The sequence below is a fragment of the Hemicordylus capensis genome, chromosome 1 (genome assembly GCF_027244095.1).
Source record: "Hemicordylus capensis ecotype Gifberg chromosome 1, rHemCap1.1.pri, whole genome shotgun sequence".
Taxonomy (NCBI): domain Eukaryota; kingdom Metazoa; phylum Chordata; class Lepidosauria; order Squamata; family Cordylidae; genus Hemicordylus; species Hemicordylus capensis.
Window position 1 is genome coordinate 86,622,109 of NC_069657.1, and position 21,821 is coordinate 86,643,929.

At 43.1% G+C, this 21,821-nt stretch overlaps 1 long non-coding RNA gene across 1 annotated transcript; it reads left to right on the plus strand.

Moving 5' to 3' along the window:
* The first annotated feature begins 5,611 nt into the window (after positions 1-5,611).
* LOC128340967 (uncharacterized) lies at positions 5,612-6,748 on the plus strand. Its single transcript, XR_008314114.1, has 2 exons — positions 5,612-5,674; positions 6,393-6,748. It is a non-coding gene; the product is annotated as an uncharacterized LOC128340967 (long non-coding RNA).
* The last annotated feature ends 15,073 nt before the right edge of the window (positions 6,749-21,821 follow it).

A 21,821-nucleotide genomic window follows, 5' to 3' on the forward strand; every position in this document is an offset into this window, starting at 1 on the left:
CACAATGGGACAAAAAATCCTAACCACACATATTTTGATGGAGACTGAGCTGGCAGAGAATAACCAGAAAAGAGATCTTGACGCTGTGATGGATAGCTCAATGAAAATGTCAGCTCATGTGCAGTGGCAGTGAAAAAGGCAAACTCCATGCTAGAGTTGATAAAGGAATAGGATTGAAAATAAGATGGCCAGTATCATAATGCCTTTTATATAAAACTATATTTTGGCCACATTTGGAATACCATGTATAGTTTTGTAGCCTCCTCTCAAAAAGGGTATTGCAGAGTTGGACTTGGTGAAGAAAAAGGCAACTAAATGAGCCATTCTTGGAAGGGCGGTATAGAAATCGAATCAAATCAAATCAAATCAAATCAAAATCAAATCAATAAAAATGATTGAAGGGTTGGAGCACACTTCTTATGAAGAAAGCCTGAAGTGTTTGGGTTCATGTTTGTTTTTAATGTGGGAGAAAGATGATGAGAGCGGGGTGTTGGTATTTATAAAATGATGCATGGCATGAACAGAGAAATGCTGTCGCTCTCTCCTAATATTAAACTAGAGTCACCCAGTAGAATTGATTAGCAGTAGTTTCAGAACAGACAAAAGGAAGTACTCTTTCAAGCAACACATAATTAACTGATGGAATTCACTGCTGAAAGAAGTGGTGACGACACTGGCTTAGGGTCAAACCATATGTTACACAGTTGGAGCTAGTGTGCTCAGCCCCCCCCCTTCAGTAAATAGTAGCTGGATTGGGGCCAAATAACAAATCATGATCACAGCATGAGGGGCAGTTCTAATCCTCTTTTCGTGCCATGCTCCCAATCCAGATTTTCTTGCAACTGCCATTTGACCTCCGAGAAAAGATCCAGTGGTGCCTATGGGAGCTTTTTCCACAGATCAAAGAGCAGATGTGGGGAACCCTCCCCGCACCCGCGCCACCCACTCTCCTGCTGCCCAGCAGCCGCTGCCGCCCCCCGCCAGCCCAGACACCCCTGGAGGCCCCAACAAGAATTTTAAAGATTCAATAATTAAAGACAAGAGAGACATCATTGTAATAATAGTAATAATTTTTTTTTAAAAAAAACCACACACACCTGATCCTCCTCTCCTGTTAAAACTTTATTGATGGTGCTGGTGGTGATGTTGTTGGAGCAGATCCTCTTCCCCACTCGGAGCAGCAGCAAGAGCAAGCAACAGGCAGGCAACAGTACACTCGTCGCCCTCTCCTCGTCGCTTCTCAACAGCACATGCGTGCGTGCTATCAACTCGAGGAGCGAGCATGCGCGTGAGTCAGAGACTCAGAGTGGTGGGTGGGGAGCACTAGGAGGACTCCGTCGGAGAGGTCATGTATGCATGAGTTGACCAACAATGCTGCACCCACCCGGCAGCAGTGAGAAAACGCCCAGCCAGCCTGCCGAAGCCAGCCCAGGTGGGGCGGGGGGCACCGCGCTGGCGTCGCTGGTTGGAAATCTCCCGCCGAAATAAGAGCTCGCGCGGGGCGGGGGAGGAGGAGGCGCTGCGTCAGCGTGGCTGCTTGAAGTTGATTTTAAAAATTTATAGATTCACTGAGTTGGGTGGGGGCGCCAGCGGGGGGGGGGTCATGGCACCTTGGTGCGCCCCCTCCCAAAGTGGCGCCCAGGGCACGTGCCCTGCCTGCCCTATCGGTAGTTACGCCCCTGCACTCAGACCACCACAGAAACAGCAGAACCCAGCACCCCATAGGTTAGCAACCCTTCCCCTGGCCAATGTGGGGTCAGTAAAGAGTGGCAAGAAGCAAAAGAGCCAATGGGGAACAAAGAGGGAATTGTCAGCAGGTCAGCCCATGATTTAGGTCACCGATCAGAAGGCTGGAAGGGTGGGAAATTCAAAGAGATGTCAAACACAAAATGGAGACTGACTCAGAGATCACCACAAAATGGAGGTCCGAAACAACAAAACGTTTTGTAGCCGAAACAGGGGCGTTTTGTTTTGTATACAAAACTTTTGAATGTGGAAAATGGGTGTTTTGTTTTGTCTACAAAACACCCGAAACAGGCTGTTTTGGGTACAAAACGTTTTGTATCCGAAACGTTTCACACATCCCTAGTTTTAACTTTTGTTCCCACCATTAATTCAATCCAGATCTCCCCACACAATGGCTTTAGGAGAGGGGGGAAACCCACAAGCCAGCAAAGACCAATAATGTGCTTAATGCAATGTGTAGTTTGGCGTTGAGACTGAAAGCTCCAGAGGGCAATGACTTTGTCTAAGCAAATGTTTTCTGCAGTACCATCGACATTATTCTAGTGGAAAAACACAACATTTTGTTTTTCCCAACTATACAAATTAAGGGCACTCAAAAAGCTGCCAAAGAAACGGACACAATTGTCTTCCTACTCAACAAAGCACAGCAGACTGACAATACAGAAAATATGAAGCGTCAACATGTCACCAGCTCCCATAGATTAATTTAAGCCTTCTCCTTGTGGCTTCTCATAACTTCACGAGGAAGGCAGCTGCCACTTCCAATGTGACACATGCCATCAGCTGCACAGAGGCAGGTGCATTCAGCTCTGCAGGGCAAGCAGACTTTCCTTGGCAGGCTTCATTCTCCTGTGTTTCAGATGGTCAAGCGCAATAAAGTACTGATGTAAGAAACAGCAACATAAATTGATGAAGGGAGCTTCTAGCAGCTGTGGAAAGCACAGACGCATTGTGCCATCAAAACACCAGACTGTGCCATCAGTGGCATCTTTGGTGAGGGTCCCAGAGTTGCGATGCCATTAGAACTGGCTCAGCTCTGTGACAGATGGAGGACCTTTAGACAGTATGCGAGGCACCTCTAGTCCTTTCCTGCTTGCAACCTGCCCCCTTATATTCCTTTTCTGTCTATTCTGGTACCATAATGGCCTTTCCTGCTTGCTACCTGCCCCCTTATATTCCTTTTCTGTCCATCCTGGTACCATAATGGCACAAGGCTGCTATGTTGCTTGTGTGACCAGGAACTGCTGACGATGCAATCGCATAAAGCTGTAATAAAATAAATAACCTTGAGACATGCTGATGAGCCACAGCAATATCATGAAGTAGGGGTGGGGGGGGGAATTGGCACTAGGCTGCAAGTCACCTAAATGACTAACCCCATACACAAAAAATTGCTGTAAATTTTGCTACAAAATGGCTATACAACACAGTCTTCAAAAACAGCATTCGAATTAGTGATGGGAGAACTCTCTTTAGCTCAATTCAAGATTGGCTCAGGAATTATGAGCTTTACTGTCAAGTGAGCATTCAGGGAGAACCCCCCCCCCCCACCACCACCACCACCATGGTGTGCCTACAATGCAGCCTGGTCACCTTAGTATTGGACAAATTCATATTCTGAACCAGTTAATGACAAATTTCAACAACATCACCAGCTGGAACAGTCACATCCCATGAAAGCAATTACGTGTAAATTAGTTCCCCAATTTCCTCCTCTAGACAAGACCAGGGGAGTATGAGATGATGCCTTTCAGCATCTTCCTATATCGCTGCTGCCCAATATAGTACCAGTGGGGATTCGAACTGGTAACCTTCTGCTTGTTAGTCAAGTATTTCTCTGCTATGCCACTTAAGGTGACTGCTCTTTGTGGTATATTATAGTAAAAGCCAGCAATTACAGAAGATGGGTTCCCAATCCAAATTCCCAGATGTTGTTGGACTACAAATGCCATTGTGGCTGGGAATGATGGAAGTTGTAGTCCAACAACATCTGAGCACTCAAGACAGGAAACTCCTTCTCTAGGTCATACATGGAATCTGTGGAGACCTGGGACTAGAAATCATGCATCCCAAAGGCAATTTTTATCAGCACTGGTCTAACCACACATTCCTCTCCATACTCCTACAGCAGTAAGAGAAAAGGTGTTCCATACCCTAAACGAGCTGCCTTTGAACACCAACCAGAAACTTCAGCTAGTTCAGAATGCAGCAGTCTGCATCTTTGCAGAAAAAAACACATATTAAGATTGAAGTGGCTGCCAGTTATCTTCTGAGTTGCCCCCAGCAGCTGATTCCAAAAGAGCAAACTAGAGCTCCGGTAGGATTTAGCATAGCAGGTGTCAGTCATATTTACCTTTTGCTATCCCCTGCCACTAAACAAAAGTTCATTTTTATACTAACATTTCCATTGTCTTGTTCATTTGCTGATAGCTCCTTATTCCAAGGCCACAAACAGAAGCATCCTTTATATAACTTAAATTTATCAGGCATAAAATCAAATCAAAATCCTCACCAAAGCAGTTCTCAATCTAGGCAAACAAAAACACACAGAAGGGGAGAGAAAATACATGGCAAAAATATATGGCATACTTGCTCTCTGTGCTAAAAGGTAAAGTGTGCCGTTGAGTCGGTGTCGACTCCTGGTGCCCACAGAGCCCTGTGGTTTTCTTTGGTAGAATACAGGAGGGGTTTACTATTGCCTCTTTCCTCACAGTATGAGATGATGCCTTTCAGCATCTTCCTATATCGCTGCTGCCCAATATAGTACCAGTGGGGATTCGAACCGGCAACCTTCTGCTTGTTAGTCAAGTATTTCTCTGCTGTGTCACTTAAGGTGACTGCTCTCTGTGGTATATTCTAGTAAAAGCCAGCAATTACAGAAGATGGGTATTACAGAATAAAAGGTGGCAGAAAGCGAGAAAAACTTCTGGGCACAATCAAGACTAAGTCTCACAAAGTAGTCATGACTATATCGTCTTGTTTATTTCAGTAGTGCTTAGTCATGACTTAGTCTGGATTCTACCTGCTGTGTGTGAGGCATTGTTGGTGATAGTGGGGCAGAAATACATATTGTAGAGGTGGCCCCACTGGAGTTTAGGTAGATTCATTCACTCACCCCTGCTCCAGTGCAGGTCTGGTAGCTGGTACCACCACTCTCTGCTTCCAGGAAGAACTCAAGTCTGGGCTGGATCAACCTTTGGCGGGTCCCCTCCATCCCCGCAGAGTGGGAGCCGGGCTTGATTTTCCCTTTTAGAGTAAGTTTTCCTTTTAAGTAGCTCAACCAAGCAATCAGCTCGTGGGGAGCGGCAATTCCAGAATCTCTGAGAACACACACACACACACACACACACACACACGAGGCGAGATTGTTCTCTCTAAAAGATTACTTTATTAAACTACAGGAACCAAGCTGGTAAGGGGAGTAGGTAGGTAGTAGTAAAAAATCCCACAAAAGTTATTGGTAGCTCCTAACACATTCTACAGTCTAAGCAAAGCACTTACATATTTTGGTGATGGGTGGTTCAGCAAATAGATGGAAAGTAGCTGACTTCTTTACACAAGCAAAACACAACTTTTAAAGAGTTTCTTAGATAAACACCTGGAGAGGCGCTGTGTGCCTTCCACCCAGGGGCGTCACTAATATTAGACAAGGGGAAACAGTTCTCTGGGGGCCCCACTGCCTCAAGGGCTCCCAAGAGGCATGTCACATGACTCCCCACTCGCCCGTTTTGCACCCCCATTCATTAATATTTAGTCTTTTGGAGATCAGCACTTCAGCAGTAGCAGAGAGTCAAAAAAGGGTTAACTTTTCTCCCAGCCCTATTGGTTCTCCTGGCATCTTGTGCTCCTCCCCCGCTTGGAATTTGTATGGAACTGCAGAGCCCAGGAAGCTGGCTGTTGGCTTGTTGTTCTCCCTCCAAGAACGAAAGTAAGACGTCATTTTGTAAAAATCAACCCTTTGCTGTTTGGTTTGTGTGTGATTTGTTCCCCTTGGTCAAGGTACCATGTTGCTCGCTCTCTCACCCCCACGAACCGTGTGTGAGTTGTACATTTGAGAGAAGCCCCATCCTGTGTGTGTGAGAGAGAGAGTTCTTAAGCTTTTTTAAAAATCAAAACTTTTACAAAGTATGCCAAAACTATTCTAGTGCAAACTTGTAAGAAAAACCTTCCCCATCCCAACAGTATACCTTGTTGTGAGGAAATTAGTTAGTGCAAAAGTATTAAAAGCTTTGAAAAGAATGGGGGGGGGGATGCTCTGACAAAATGGATGTTTTTGTTTTTGTTCCTTTTTATCCCTGAAGTCACACTGCTTATAGCTCTAATCTGGTCTCTGTGTGTGTTGCTTTCTCTCCCCCTGCCCTTATTAAAAATATTTATTTGCTGCTTTTTAGCAACAGAGTTCTCACAATGGCTTAAATAGCAAAATATTTAGCAATGTGGAGAAATTATAACACAGCTACGTATGTGATAATCATGGCATCATCCACACTTTTTGGGACATAGAGCCACCAAAGGTTAAGGGCCTAATAGGGCATGGGTTACATTTTCAATCCTACATTTATTGTAGTCCTGGAATATATTGCTGAAGAGGATATTGGGTGTACTAATAAAAAAAAATGAATTCAATTTATGTCTTTCACTACCAGATATTGGGTGAATAAACTGACCAGATAACCACATGGAAATGTGAGGAAGAAGCATGTTTTAAGAAAATTAGCAGCAGCAACAACAACAAAAAGTGCTGCATTACACATTTTGCAAGAAATGATGGTTGTTGTTGCACAACCTTTTGCTACTGGCTTTTGTTGCTAAGGAGTGAAGGCATCATTCCTTCCTTTCCCATCATCCCACCCCATTTCTGTACAACTTTGTCAATTGGGTTTTTAAAAATAAAAGTTGATGCTTTGTTCTCACTGCAGTAAAAGTTCATGCAAACCAATAATGGTGTTTGCATCTGCTTCCAAATATAGATGTAATGTTTTCAATAAATCATTTTCCTGTCTTTTGTGTCTGTGGGTCATTATTTTCAAATATAACCTTGAAAACTATGCTCCTTTTTTTAAAAAAAGTGTTTCTATAACAACATTGCCTGTATACCAGTGGGTGGGGGATGGAGGGAGAGAGGTGTTAAAACAAGCACGTATTTCACATAATTGAAAACATCAATCCATATTCTTTAGGTACATGGGAGGGAGAGTGAATTTGTTCGTTCTTTTCATGTTACATTTTTGTCCCAGTTCTTTTCACGTAGTTTTAATCCTGCAATTGTTAATGATACTGCTCCTAGGGAATTGGCAAACACCTCTCACTAACTTTTGGGCTTGTGTGGGAACCAGTGACCTTAGAGGGAGCAGCTCATTACATAATACACACTTGTGCAAAGCTTTGGTCTTGGAAATGATTGACAGAGAGTTGAAGTTAACAAATAGAATCAGGTTTATTTTAGGGTTCGGGGGGTACAGTAAAGAAATCTTGATTAGCAAGCAATACAATAATAACTAACTAGGCTGATAATGTCAATAATAACTAAGTTGGAACTCATGAAGAGGAGTTTTGGCTTGAGATCCAAATTAAATCCACTCAAGGCTGACCAGAAAAACAGTCTTATAGAAAAGCTTTGGACTTTTGAGAGAGCAGGGGATAAGAGGAGCAATAGGTTTCAGGGCAGAGATTAGTATACCTAGTTCCTTCTGGTGGGGTGTGTGGACCCTTGTTGCTCGACAAATGCAAAGGGACCTTTTTCCTCTGGAACAGGCAGGAAAGCAAAAGACAAGAGCGGGGATCCGAGTGCCACTCGAAGTTCAGGACGCCAAGAAAAGTCCAAATGAGGATTGATCTCAAGGCTGCAGCCAAGTGTGCTGCACATATCGGGCCTGCAAGCAGCGTTGGTCTGGAGGCAAAAAGCAGGATGGGTACAAGAGCCAAGACACAGAAAGATTGTACAGCTGGTGCCAAAACACACAGCGGGTGAATTCAGAGAAGAGACACTCTGCTCGGTGGTCTTGAGGGCTGAAATAGGCCATATCTTGCCTTGGGGACAAATGCTGACCACATCTTTCTGCTGAAAAGGGTGACCAACGTGACAGACAAAAGAACACATTGTGTCCAGTTCAGGCTGTTGGGTGTGCTCTACCAGTACAATAAAGTGAATAGGTTGAAAAACCTGTGAAGGATGGGGCGAAATGGGCACATTAGAGTTTATCTCATGTAATCAAGGAAGACCTTGGGAGTGCTGTGGAATGTTTTAACAATTGTGCCTCTTGGTCCTTGATTGACTGGGAGTCTGGCCAAGGACTTCTCAAGTCACAGTCAAGTCCATCCAAGTCCTCTCCAAAGGTTCTGGGCAGTGCACAACAAAACAAAAAAATTAACAATAATTTAAAACATAGCAATAGCAATAGCAATAGCACTTACATTTATATACCGCTTTATAGCCTGAGCTCTCTAAGCGGTTTACAATGATTTAGCATATTGCCCCCAACATTCTGGGTACTCATTTTACCGACCTCGGAAGGATGGAAGGCTGAGTCAACCTTGAGCCCCTGGTCAGGATCGAACTTGTAACCTTCTGGTTACAGGGCGGCAGTTTTACCACTGCGCCACCAGGGGCTCTTCCGCTTAAGACAACATAATCCGCTTAAGACAACATAAAAACAACTTAAAACCATTTAAAAACAGTTAAAAACATTTAAGAGCAATTTTAAAACCTTGCAAGGTCAGACCAAACAAGTAATTTTTAAGGGCCCTCAAGAAGGCCAACAATGAATCTTAAGAACATAAGAACAGCCCTGCTGGATCAGGCCCAAGGCTCATCTAGTCCAGCACACTGTGTCACACAGTGGTCCACCAGATGCCTCTGGAAGCCTACAGGCAGGAGCTTAGGGCATGCCCCTCTCTCCTGCTGTTACTCCCCTGCAACTGGTACTCAAAGTCATCCTGCCTCTGAGGCGGGAGGTGGCCTATAGCTGTTGATAGACCTCTCCTCCATGAAGTTATCCAAACTCCTCTTAAAGCTATCCAAACTAGTACCCAACACTACATCTTGTGGCAGAGAATTCCACAAGTTGATTATGCATTGTGTGAAAAAGTACTTCCGTTTGTTGGACCTAAATCTCCTGGCAATCAATTTCATGGGACGACCCCTGGTTCTAGTGTTATGGTAGAGGGAGAAGAATTTTTCTCTATCCATTTCTCTACACCAGGCCTGCTCAACTTCAGCCCTCCTGCAGATGTTGGCCTACAATTCCCATAATTCCTGGCTATTGGCTGCTGTGGCTGAGAATTATGGGAGTCGTAGTCCAAAAACATCTGGGGGGCCTAAGTTGAGCAGGCCTGCTGTACACCATGCATAGTTTTATAGACCTCTATCGTGTCTCCTCACAGTCGTCTTTTGTCTAGACTAAAAAGCCCCAGGTGCTGTAGCCTTGCCTCATAAGAAAGGTGTTCTAGGCACCTGATCAGTTTGGTTGGCCTCTTCTGTACCTTTTCCAGTTCTACAATGTCCTATTTTAGATGTGGTGACCAGAATTGTACGCAGTACTCCAGGTGTGGCTGCACCATAGCTTTTTATAAGTGCATTATAATATTACCAGTTTTATTTTTATCCCCCTTCCTAATGATCCCTAGCATGGAAGTGGCCTTTTTCACAGCTGCTATACATTGAGTCAACACTTTCAACGAGCTGTCCACCACGACCCCAAGATCCCTCTCCTGGTCAGTCACCGACAGCTCAGATCCCATCAGCGTGTACTTGAAGTTGTGGGTTTTTGTCCCAATGTGCATCACTTTACACTTGCCAGCACTGAACCACATTTGCCATTTTGTCACCCACTCACTCAGTTTGGAAAGATCCTTTTGGAGCTCCTCACTATCTGTTTTGGAATTCACTACCCTAAAGAGTTTGGAAGAGATCTTCTTGAAGGCAAACTATGAACTTAATATTAAAAGTACAGGTGGACCTCGTTGGTCTCCATTCTGTCACCAATGCTTTTCAACATCTACATGAAACCACTGGGTGAGGTCATCAGTGGATTTGGTGTTGGGTATTATCAATATGCTGATGACACCCAAATCTGTTTCTCCTTGTCGTCGATATGAGGAAATGACATTAGCCTCATAAATGCCTGCCTACAGGCAGTAATGGGCTGGATGAGGGATAATAAACTAAAGCTGAATCCAAGCAAGATGGAAGTGCTCATTGTTGGCAGTTGTAGTCTGTAAGACAGGATAGAACTTCCTGTTCTGGACGAGGTTACACTCCCCCAGAAAGAAGGTTGTGGAAGCACACTTCCAGAGGAATAAATAAATAAATAAGAGGAAAGAGGCAGAGGGGAGGAGCGGAGTGCGCCTCTAGTGAGGGCTGTGGGATTGCACAGAAGTAAATGAATCATGATTCAGTTCAATGGGCTTCCTTTAAGTGACTGTTCTCTCTCCCTGCCCTTTGCCTTGTAGTATTTATTTATTTTACTTATTTGTATACTGCCGAAAATGCAAGTCTCTGGGAGGTTTACAACAAAACAATAAAAACAACAAATAAAAAAGTTAAAACATTACAACAATTTAAAATATAAAACATTAAAACTATTAAAAATCATCAAACAATTAAAATAGTATCTAATTAAGAGCCTGGGGGCATAAATGTGTCTTGTCTGCCTTTTTAAAAGTTGTAAGAGATGGGGAGGCTCTTAAGCAAGTGGGATTGCATAGAAGTAAATGATTAAGTTCAATGGGATTCCGCTTCAGTAAAAAGTAAACAAGAAAGGGTTGGAGTCAGAAATCCATTCAAGTGCTCTCACCTCCCCTTCTGTGTTGACAAGCTCAAGTTATGTTGGAAGCAAGAGGAAGAGGAGGAGGGAGGTGTGTGGTTTGGGATCTGTGGGAAGGAAAGGAGGGGGAAGTTGAGATTTCTCTCTGCTGCAAGTGGGCAGAGAAAGTAAGCGGGGCGGGGAGGGGAGAGAACTGTCCACACTGCAAAAGGCTACAATGCATAAAATGCAGGGAAAGTTTCCCTACAATGGCAAAATACAGCTACTCCTGCATTTACAACATTGTAGGGCAAAAACGCATCATTAAAATTTGAATCAAGGCATGGGAAATGTGAACGGCACCCTGCTTACAACGCAACAACACTGATGTGTATAAACTCTATAGAAAGGACAGGGAGGAGCACCTTGGAGGTGGAGTAGCACTGTATTTTAAAGAAGGCATAGAATCTAACAAGCTAGAAAACCTGGGTGAACTGGAGTCCTACACAGAAACCCTGTGGGTGACAATACAAGGCCTGAAAGGGAACGTGCTACTGGGGACGTGCTATCGCCCTCCGGATCAAAACGCTGACGGCGACTGGGAGTTGCAGCAGGAAATCAGGGAGGCATCAAGGAGAGGCAGAGCTGTAATCATGGCTGACTTCAATTACCCACACACAGACTGGGTAAATTCACAGTCAGGTCATGACAAAGAGGTCAAATTTCTAGATATGCTAAATGACTGTGCCCTAGAACAGTTGGTCTTGGAACCGACCAGAGAGAAGGCAACCTTGGACTTAATTCTGAGTGGCACCCAGGATCTGGTACGGGATGTCAGTGTCATCAACCCTTTAGGGAACAGTGACCATAGAGCCATCAAATTCAGCATACATGTGGGGAGAGAATCACCAAGGAAGTCTAACACAGACATTTTGAATTTCAGAAGAGGAAACTTCTCTAAAATGAGGAGTATGGAGAAAAGGAAGCTGAAAGGGAAAATCGGGAGAGTCACGTCACTCCAGAATGCATGGCGTTTACTCAAAACCACAGTACTAGAAGCCCAGTTAGACTGTATACCCAAAAAGAGGAAAGGTACCACTAAGTCCAGGAAGATGCCAGCATGGTTAATGGGTACTGTCAAGGAAGCCATAAAGGGGAAGAAGACTTCCTTCCAAAATTGGAAGGCCTGTCCAAATGAAGAGAAAAGAAAGGAACACAAAGTCTGGCAAAAGAAATGCAAGGCAACAATAAGGGAGGTGAAAAGAGAGTTGGAGGAAGATTTAGCTAAAAGCATCAAGGGGAATAACAAAAACTTCTTTAAATACATCAGAAGCAGGAAACCTGCCAGGGAGGCAGTTGGACCATTAGACAATGAGGGAGTGAGAGGGATTATTAAGGAGGATATGGAAGTTGCAGAGAAGCTAAATGAGTTCTTTGCGTCCGTCTTCACAGCAGAGGATACTGAGCATATACCTGTTCCTGAACCAGGCTTTTTGGGGATTGCGGCTAAAGAACTGAGCCAGATAGAAGTGACAAGAGATAATGTTCTAAACTGTCTGGAAAAAACTGAAAACTAACAAATCACCAGGGCCGGATGGCATCCATCCAAGAGTCCTCAAAGAACTCAAATGTGAAATTCTTGACCTCCTTGCTAAAATATATAACTTATCCCTGCAATCAGGTTCTGTACCAGAGGACTGGAGAGTAGCAAATGTAACACCGATTTTCAAGAAGGGATCCAGGGGTGATCCGGGAAATTACAGGCCGGTTAGCTTAACATCCGTTCCAGGCAAATTGATGGAAAGCATCCTCAAGGATAAAATTGTAAAGCACATAGAAGAATAGGCCCTGCTGGGAGTGAACCAGCATGGGTTCCTCAAAGGTAAATATTGCCTGACCAACCTTTGTGAATTCTTTGAGAGTGTCAAGTGTGTGGATCAAGGTGATCCAGTTGACATAGTACACCTGGACTTCCAAAAAGCTTTTGACAACGTTCCTCATCAACGCCTCCTGAGGAAACTTAGCGGTCATGGGATAAGGGGACAAATACATGTGTGGATTGCTAACTGGTTGAAAGACAGGAAACAGAGGGTAGGTATAAATGGAGAGTTTTCGCAATGGAGGGAAGTAAGAAGTGGGGTCCCCCAGGGATCTGTACTGGGACCGGTGCTTTTTAATTTATTCATAAATGATCTAGAAGCAGGGGTAAGTAGCAAGGTGGCCAAATTTGCAGATGATACCAAACTCTTTCGGGTAGTAAAATCCATAACTGATTGTGAAGAGCTCCAAAAGGATCTCTCCAAACTGGGTGAGTGGGTGACAAAGTGGCAAATGTGGTTCAATGTTGGCAAGTGTAAAGTGATGCACATTGGGACAAAGAACCCCAACTTCAAGTATATGCTGATGGGATCTGAGCTGTCAGTGACTGACCAGGAGAGGGATCTTGAGGTCGTGGTGGACAGCTCGTTGAAAGTGTCAACTCAATGTGCGGCAGCTGTTAAAAAAGGCCAGTTCCATGCTAGGGATCATTAGGAAGGGGATTGAAAATAAAACTGCTAATATTATAATGCCCTTATACAAAATGATGGTGCAGCCACACCTGGAGTACTGCGTACAATTCTGGTCACCACATCTAAAAAAGGACATTGTAGAACTGGAAAAGGTGCAGAAGAGGGCAACCAAGATGATCAAGGGCCTAGAGCACCTTTCTTATGAGGAAACCGAGGAAAACACCTCGGGCTTTTTAGTTTAGAAAAAAGACGTCTGCGGGGAGACATGAGAGAGATCTATAAAATCATGCATGGTGTGGAGAAAGTAGATAGAGAGAAATTCTTCTCCCTCTCCCATAACACTAGAATCAGGAGTCATCCCATGAATTTGATTGCCAGGAAATCTAGGACCAGCAAACGAAAGTACTTTTTCACAGAACGCATAATCAACTTGTGGAATTCTCTGCCACGAGATGTGGTGACAGCCAACAACCTGGATGGCTTTAAGAGGGGTTTGGATAACTTCATGGAGGAGAGGTCTATTGACGGCTACTAGTTGGAGGGCTGTAGGCCACCCCCAGCCTCGGGGGTGGGGTGCCTCTGGGTACCAGTTGCGGGGGAGTAACAGCAGGAGAGAGGGCATGCCCTCAACTCCTGCCTGTGGCTTCCAGCAGCATCTGGTGGGCCACTATGCGAAACGGGATGCTGGACTAGATGGGCCTTGGACCTGATCCAGCAAGGCTGTTCTTATGTTCTTATGATGTGGAAAACCAATGTGGAAAACCAGGCAATATAGAGCGGATAGGTTGTGAGTATGTTGCAGCATGTAATCTAGAAAACGCCCTAGAGGAGTAGAAAGAGAAAACGCTTGAGCAGCAATTCATCACTTTTTAGGGGGAGAGGAAAGACACTTTTGGGGAGAAAAATGGAAGCTATGGATTATTAGATTTGGTGGTGGGAGGTAAGTAAAATGAGTGGGAAGCTACTCAAATGTGTGCGGGGGGGGGAGGGGAGATCTCCATGCCGGACTTCTTTTAAAGTAAAGCACCTTGAGGAAGGGACAATTTGGAATACAGAACCAGAGGGAAAGATCTACAAACATGTGCCTGGAATCCCATAAGGAGCAAGTGAGTTGGGCGGGATGGGGGTGGGAGAGCTACAGTGTCAATGATACCAGTGGCAGGAAGATTAAGTGTTAACCCCTCCTGCTGTTATCTCACTACTCTTAAACTGCATTTAACTACTCATTCTGCTGCATTGTCTCACACCTCCGGATGATGTTTTTCCCATTGGGATGTTAAATACACATGCTTGTGTGTAACATGTAGTTTGGCCCTTGGTCTGTACAACAGAAGAGACATTTCTGTATAACAAGAGTGACATTTTGTAACCTCAATAATCTTTTTTTTAAAAAAACATCTTAAAACATGTAAAATGTATATTATGTGTTCTATGAAGAGCAACTCTCATGAAAATTTTGAAACTGTGAGTAGGACTTTAAGCCAAATATGCTTTTGGCTTTATTTCTTCATACATCCTGTGTTTCTACTATTAAAGTCTTCAAAGCAGCTTCTGGACATGCTTTAATAGAATTGTTTACAGTACCAACAGGTGTGCACTTTTACATGTAGATCTTCCACCCTATAACAAAGAACCAGACTCCTTCACTCTGTGTGTGATATTTGCTTTGCTGTGAGCCAATATTCTCTGGGAGAGCAACCCCCCTCTAACCACCCACTCTCAAACCAATCAAGATGGAACAATAACTAATGCCTCGGTCAGGAGGTCAGGGTTTCTCCTCCCACCCAAGTCTTCCCACGAACAGATGGCTTGAGTCAGGATTCTCAGTAAATCAGTACCTTTGCAGTATATACAGTACATGATGAACCCATAGGCTGAAATGTCATCTCTAATGATTCTGTGTCATCACTACATTATTGAACATGGACAAGGGATTGTGCTTGAGAGAAGGAAGGGTGATTTAAACAGTACTAGACAACCCCGGGTCTCTGTGGTTGCCAGGAGTAGACACCGACTCGACGGCACACTTTGCTTTACAGACTCACCAGTCTTTGAGATCAAGCCCTGCCCATATTTCCTTGTGATGTTAACCTATGAAAGCAAAGGCTGACCTGGCTGAGAAAGTTCCCAGCCTTTCCCTTTCATTCACAACCCACTAGTATTACCTTTCATTATTAGAATAGTGTAGTGCTTTTTCACAGTTTAATGAAGCACAGCGATTCGTTTAAGCTGGGATTCATTGGTGCCAAGAAGGGTGGATTGATTTAAATAAAGGCAATTTAAATCATTATTTAAATCACCAAGAGAAAAGGCCAATTTAAAACAATCAATCAATCAACTTTCCAATTTTCTAATTCATGTATTTCCTGAACAAGCATGAATACTAATTAGTTTCTATAACAATTAAAAGCATATCATTTTGTACCTCAGTAAAGCTTTTATTCTACCTGAGAGAATAATCCAAAATCTCTGGTTGTGGAACGCACATGCTTTTTGCACTAGAGAATTTATAGCTGCTTAAAGACGGAGTAATTGTGAAATTAAGAATTTCCGGTTTTCCCTCTCTGCATATAAAAGACATGAATCAGGATACTTATTTGAAGACTTGATCTACAATCCTAAACGTATTTATTAGGGAGTATTTATTAGTGAGTACCACTGGACAGATGGACTTAATTCTGAGTAAACATGCATGACGTTGCACTGAAAGTCCCCAGAACTTTCCAAAAGCAGGAGTTGGTAATTAACTGTTGCTAGGCAGAAACCATGGTTTCCTTCCACATTGTATTTAGCTTTAAGGTATTATGAGTGTAGATTTTAACATGGTTGTTTGAATTACATCCAGGTATTGTAAGCTGGATCATTTTTAAGGGATGTTTTATATAGCTGAAATTTAAAAAACAACACACAAACTGAAAAATCCAATTACAAATATATTGTTGTCCACTTTGCTGCCAAATCAGAAAGTTATTTTTTAAAGGTGGTGTCAAGTGCCAGAAGTTAGAATCCCAGATATCTACATGAGGCATGTGTTGAGACAATTTCTCTTCTATTGTTTGTGATTAGAGAGAAAACTTGCCTGGTGTCATGCCTTGGAGTGGTTCAGCACCCCCTTGCAGGATTAGGACTTCTTAGGAAAATAGGAAGCTGCCATATACTGAGTCAGACCATTGGTCTATCTAACTCAGCATTGTCTACCCAGACTGGCAGTGGCTTCTCCAAGTTTGCAGGCAAGAATTTCTCTCAGCCCTATCTTGGAGAAGCCAGAGAGGGAAGTTGAAACCTTCTGCTCTTCCCAGAGTGGCTCCATCCCAAGGAGAATATCTTACAGTGCTTACATGTGGTCTCCCATTCAAATGCAACCTGGGTGGACCCTGCTTAGCTAGGGGGACAAGTCATGCTTGCTACCACAAGACCAGCTCTCCTCCCTCTCTTTTACTAGTAAGAGTGGAGAAGGATCAGGCCTTTTCCAGAAATGCAGCTGGACTGAGGCATCTGATCAAGAGGTGAAATGAAATTTTAGGAAGAAGAGAGGTGCTAAGATTACTTTAAAAAAACAAAACAAAAAACCAACAACAACCCAAATCTGGCCAGTGGTAAGACAGATGCAGAGAGACAGAAGCTGGTAGCACTAGTGATGGAACAAAGAAACCAAGGGAATGATCTGGTGTGATGGAGCAAAACTGACACAGGCGGAACGAAAGCAAGGAATGGAGTTTGTGAACTGCCTTCTGCCTACCAAAAGGTTTATATAAATGGTAGTAAGTGACCAGTTACAATCAGTGACTAGAAACAACCAGTAAAGCTACAGGAACCTAAGGAAGCCTCTTGTTTCCAATACAGCTTCAGTGGCTGAGGCTCAGAACACTAGCCAAGCTCCTGAAAAGACTGGTTCACACATGGATCTGACACAGGCAAGGACACTACCTCTGAACATGTGCAGAATGACCACCTCTTATGAAAGTCACCAATACCAAACACCTTGCTACATAGGTCAAAGGATAGGGCTTCCTTTCCTACTTCTCCTATGGCATTGTTTCTCTTTTTAAAAAGTTACACACTTCTGTAATGAATTGAATTCAGACTACAGAGTCGCAGACATATTGATGACTTCAAAATTAAAATAATTATGGCTAAAAAAGTAAGATGACCCTGATATAAACTTCTTCCTTATCTCTCTGTCTCCCCAATACTATTTTGAGCCCCTACCCTGGTCTGCACCAGGTTTTCCTTGGTCTGATCTATTCAGTCTAAAAATGTCTTGTGTATTTTCTGTAGCTTGAACAACCACATATATTGTTTGCTTTCCCCTGTCACATAGTCTCTTGCCCCTAGAAGGCAGTCAGTCCTTTTTGCAAGCTGAAGTTGATAGAACATTGGCAGTGTATACTGAATAAGCTCGCAGCGTATTGATCGACCTGTTCTGCCAATCCATGAACATTAGTGTCACAGATTAAGAAAAAGGAAGAGAAGAAAAAGTAGCTGAGGTAATGAAACAACATACGCTTTTATATCAAAATTCTGTAATGAAGACACTAATCAGGAAGCAAATCAGACTTTTCACACAGTACACTAGCCAACTAATTGGGAGTAAGGGAGGAAGAGAGAAACAACCAGAACAGATGGGACATTGCGGTCTGCCTAAAATGCAAATTTATTCAAAATCTAAACTCTAATAAGGAAAACAGCAGAGCAGAAAGAGGAAATAAAAAGCCTAATATGCAATTCTCCAAGTCCATTCTCTGCTTTTTCTTACACACAGCCACTCACAGAGTTAGTTCAAATTGTTAAGTGCAGATGTGTTTCATAATGATTACTTCTTTCTGAAACATCAATTGCACCCATCCAAGTTTTAGGATCTTTCAGACAGAGTTGTGACCAGATGTGAGCACACTGATTTTAGTTGCAAATCGCAAGAAGGTGGTAATGGCCAAAGGTGAGGCAAAATATACAAAAAGTACAAGCTGTGAATATACAAGAAGTACAAGCTTTGGCCATTACCTTCTGGCCAAAGTACAAGCTTATTCAGAGGGCAGGTGCCCGCCCGCTTGATTCTGTAACACCGTAATGCACAACCAGCATAGGCAGTCCCTTGGGGGGTGGGAGGAATGCAGCACTCTGAGCAGGAAGTCATGCTTGCCAAACACATAGCAAATTTGTGCAGTCATGCTAGATTCGCATCAGCCCTGTGACACAAAAAGGTGCACACATCAGCACATCTAGCCCCCACCCCAATGTCTCTTTGCACCACAGAGAAGAGATCCAGAAGAACATTTTTTCAGCCCATACCTACAACAACAAACTCTGGCTTCTTGCTTTGTTGTGAACCAAGCCTAATTTGTATACTAGATGTGCTCAGGAGCTAGCATATGAAATTAGGCTGGCTTCACCAGTGTCACAAAGTGACCAGTTCTTTTATACGGTGACCATGTATAGTCTGGGTGCAAGGAAGAAAGGAGATCAAAGCAATCCTAAATGATTCAATGGGCTTTATTGAGGATAAAAGAACAACAACATCAATCTGAGCGGAAAACAGACTAATCTATCAGTATTACTAACAATATTTTAACCATAGCCAGCAACAACATTCACCCAGTGTTCATAACTAACATGTGTGTGTGTGTTACATCTTCCTAGAGCCTAATATAATTCAGATATAGATGGAAAAAAGGGGGGTAAGGAAAGTTGAGGACAGGCATGGTTTGGGGAGATCAAGAATTAGTAGAGGGAAGAGGGCAAAGGAGAAGGGGAAAGGATGGAGGAATCCAGGTCTTGTGGAAGCAGAATATTACCAGGGTCAGAGGCTTGAGAGTGGTGGGGCTTTCAGCTGAAGGAGAGAGGCTGTAGCTGGAGACAGGAGCTTGGGAGCGATGGTCAAGCAGGCAGTTTGCTCAGAGCGAGGCAGAAAGTGAGAGCACCATGGCTGGGGAAGTCTTGACTTCTCACTGTGCAGCACAAGTCACAGACAGTTCCTGTCCATGGACAGAGTTCCTGCTTGTTGCCCCGCGGCTTAGCAGCAAACTCTGGGATGGCTCGTGAGCAAGTATGCTTGTTAGGCAAGATTGCTAGCTCTCTGTTTGGCTTGCTCCATTTCTGTAGTTGCTTCTCTCTTTGATCTCCATAGAGTCCATTCAAAATGTCCTCATCCTTCCTGGGTCCCCAAAAAGGTGACAATTTGCTGTTACCTTCTGGATATTGCCTTTTAGTTATTCAGGATATTAGCTCAGTCCAGGGAGATCTGAATCCCATCTTCTGTTAGCTCCTATTCAGGGGAGGGGACATTCTATTTTGCCCAAAGCAAATCTGCATCTCTGAGCTGAACATGGGCATCTTCTCTTGTCCCCAGATTTCTCCTGGTCCCAGAAGGTGTTAAAAGGTGTTAATAAAATAAGAATTAAAATCTATAGGTGTTTTCTTTGTGTGCATTTACCTAGAGTGGAATTTCTATAGACAGCAATTGAGTATTCCCTTTGGGCATAGCAGACCAATCATTGACAAGGATTAACACAGACCCTGCAGGAGGAAGTGAGAGCTCAACTTCTCACATCTTCCAGACATTATCTGATAGTGGGTTAGATTTTAGCATTTGGATTGTTCTGGCCTGGCCTTTGTGTTTCTTTGAGTACCCATTTCACAATACAATGCTGGCTTGCCTCTTCCTTCACAGAGCAGTTATCAGAGGCAGTCATGAGATCTGGGTGTCAGTTCACCTTGAGTTCAGGCATTTAATTGAGTCCTTAATAAAATGGAATCAGACATAGGCCTGAATTCTACACAATTCTGGGTTGGTATTCTGGGTTTAATGTTGGGGTCAGGGTGTCTTCAACAGCTTCCTAGGATTTATAAAGTATCATGAATATGCTTTATTAATTTCAGCAAGGGCAATAACTGAGTTTGTCAGGGAAGAGTCAGCCTGTTCTTCTACTTGATATAGAAGAAGCTGAAACAAGCAACTGTATCAGCTAATACAAAAATGGGTAGATGATTATCGGAGCTGACACTCTCTCTTGTGTCAAGATGATGATATGTGGAACAAAGAAGCACCAAACTCATGCAAAGTGTCAAATACACTCAAAAAATCCAACACTTTGCGACCAGAGCATGTGTCCAGAAACCAAATTCAGCCTGTCCTCTTTGTTACCTCTCACTTCCAGGTTACTAAGGACTTCATGAAACAAAAATGGGAATTATCTGATCTCAAACCAAATTAAGTTGTGTAGCAAGAAGCAGCCTCTTAAGCTCTTGATTTTTTAATAACTGAATGGACCATACAACTGAATACAACCTCACACAACATGACTACTTTGCCTTATTTACTATATGGCAAGCTTTCCCATTGCTCCCACACAGAGCAAGCAGCCTTAATGGTTACCTTACAGGTATTTCCCAAAGAGACCCACTGGGGCTCCTTCTTACATGTGGGATTTGGAGTGTTATATGTGGTTGCCTGACAGTAAAATTTCACTAAAACTATTCAATAAAAATATTTAGGACTATGGGATCTGTGCTTAACATCTTGAAAGGGTAAGATGGTATGAACAAAATAGGATAGAAACCACTATTGTTCTAGAGGCTGTATCCAACTGTCTAGAGACCACTCGACAAGCCCACAAGCAAAGTATACTTCATTCATTAATCTAAATGACAATGTGAGATCTCCAGATATTATACTAGACTGCACATAACACTCACACTGATCTCAATGTGGTTCAGCATAGCAACTCTGAATATTTTATCAGATTTCCCTTTTAAAATTAACTTCTATAAAACAGGCTGAACATTATTTCTATTGTTCTTTTGGATTTTCTTGACTTACTATTTAGGCACTGCTGAAATGCAACTCAGTTGTCCTGCACTTTTATCTATCATCTGTAGCAGTTCTATAGGAATTTTTTAATGAAGGGTAGGAACAAAAAGAACAGTTTTGCCAAATATAACAAATGTCAAAAGTAGTCAGCTGGTGAACTCAGTTTAAGTAGCTTATTGAATCATGGTTCCTTTTGGGTAAGCACACCAGTCAATTGCTACAGTCTACCCGTTCATGCTTCTGAATGTCAGGGTGCCATTCACATCGTCAATGCCTTGTTTCGAATTTAATCGCTGTGATATAGAGCTAGGACACCATATATCCAGGGTAAAAAAGGTATTGTTTTGGGGGGTTGTAAGTTTTCGTGAGACTGTTCCCCCTGCAGGTTTTATGTTTTGAACGCGATTTGCCAGAACAAGGCATTTAGCCGCTTTTGAGCGGCTAATCTGGAAAGCACCCTGGTCTGAATAATACAAATCAAACATCTGTACCTGCCCCTCCATCCCCTGAACAGTCTTGCCAGCCTGAAAATGTCTGAATGCCTTCAAGATCACTTTGAGTCCACAATTTGCCTTCTTATATACTTAAAAGTATTAAATGAGTGGTCCTTTAATATATTATCCATACAATAGGCTGGTTAGGATGCACTTCCCTGGTCCATGTGATTAAAAGAGGGAAGCACCAAATGCATACCAATCATGACCCTATGGATGCCTTTCGTAGACATCCTGATGCCGTCAGTGTGTCCCTGATCACTGCTCTACACACACTCCAAATTCTGGTCTAAACTAGTATTAGGAAGCTGTTTGGATTAACAGGGGGCCCCCATGCAAGAAATAGATGTCTGGATGTCTGCAAGAGACATCACAAAGGGCACCTCCCTTTTAATTGTGTGGATTGGGGAAGTATCATCTGAACCAATCGAATAAGACTAGCAAAAAAGAGGATGCCTGCAGTCTTCCAATTCGTGTTTGTTTTTCCAAATCTACAGTAGTGATCACATGTTTAGAAACA